The sequence below is a fragment of the Octopus bimaculoides genome, chromosome 7 (genome assembly GCF_001194135.2).
Source record: "Octopus bimaculoides isolate UCB-OBI-ISO-001 chromosome 7, ASM119413v2, whole genome shotgun sequence".
Taxonomy (NCBI): domain Eukaryota; kingdom Metazoa; phylum Mollusca; class Cephalopoda; order Octopoda; family Octopodidae; genus Octopus; species Octopus bimaculoides.
In genome coordinates, this window is record NC_068987.1 from 41,424,629 (window position 1) to 41,425,851 (window position 1,223).

The following is a 1,223-nucleotide window of genomic DNA, read 5'->3' on the forward strand; positions in this document are numbered from 1 at the left end:
GTATATATATATATATATATATATATATATATATATATATATATATACACACAGGGTGCGGTGAATAAACTGTCGTCTAAATTACACAAAAATGAAAATAACACTAACATCTCATTTTAACAGATATATTTACCAAAACTGCATAAAAATATCCTCAAATACTGAAGAATAAATTAATTCAATAAAATCGCCATTGGCTTCAACCATGGCCTCCAGTCAACTTAGGAATCTCCTGCAACTCTTCTGGACGGTCTTCTTATTTGAGTTGGTGAATGCTGTCATGATCCTTGCCTTCAGTTCATCTTTGGTGTTACAAGGAGTTTTGTTGGTCTCTCGCTCAACTGCGCCCCACACATAAAAATCAAGGGGGGTTTCAGTCTGGGGAGTTAGGCGACCGGATGTTAGGAGTGATGTGGTCGCAGAAATTGTCTGACAGCCATGACTGTGTTCTCTTGCTTGTGTGGCATAGTGCAGAGTCCTCCAGCAGCCACTTTCTTGACCCAGGGCAGCACTACTACCTCCAGGTACTTTATGTTTAGTCTAAGGCCGTGTGGGAAGATGAATGGAGGCATAACATTGCCATCATTAGTGATCACTCCAAACACCATGATGTTGACTGAATGTTTGATTTTTATCACTCTCGGTCAGTGGTGGTTCGTAGATAAAATTAGTGGGGGTGCTGCTTCAGAAAATTTTTAGCAGTTGTTTTAATTTGTGTAAAAGGAAACAAATATAAAATGAATATTTATACATAAACTTGATCGGTTCACGTTTTAGCCACTGTCACGTAGTGTGCTTAATTTTTTCACTGAACACCGCCACGAATTCTCCCTTGATTTTCAAAAATTCCACCTAAATCACAAAATAAGGGAGGGAAATCTGCCCTATTTTTCAAATCCTGGCAGCAACACTGAAGCTGGAAGCAGGATAATAATCTAATTCTACACCTTATCACATTCAAGAATATAAACACATTTTTAAGCACAACACTTGTGGAGTCAAAAAAAAAAAGAAGCTCAACCTTTCACGGACACTTCGTGAACGACAGTGTTATCTCTCCCTAGTGTGAAGCTTCCTATCTCGGACATGTTAGCATGTACACAACAGCCAAACACTGCGTCGCTGGAACTGTGAAGTGCAGAGTTCTATAAAAGGATTTTGTATTTTTTTCATAAATTAGGCTATTGGGATCTTTTTTAAAACGGGGGCCACATTTTTCATTA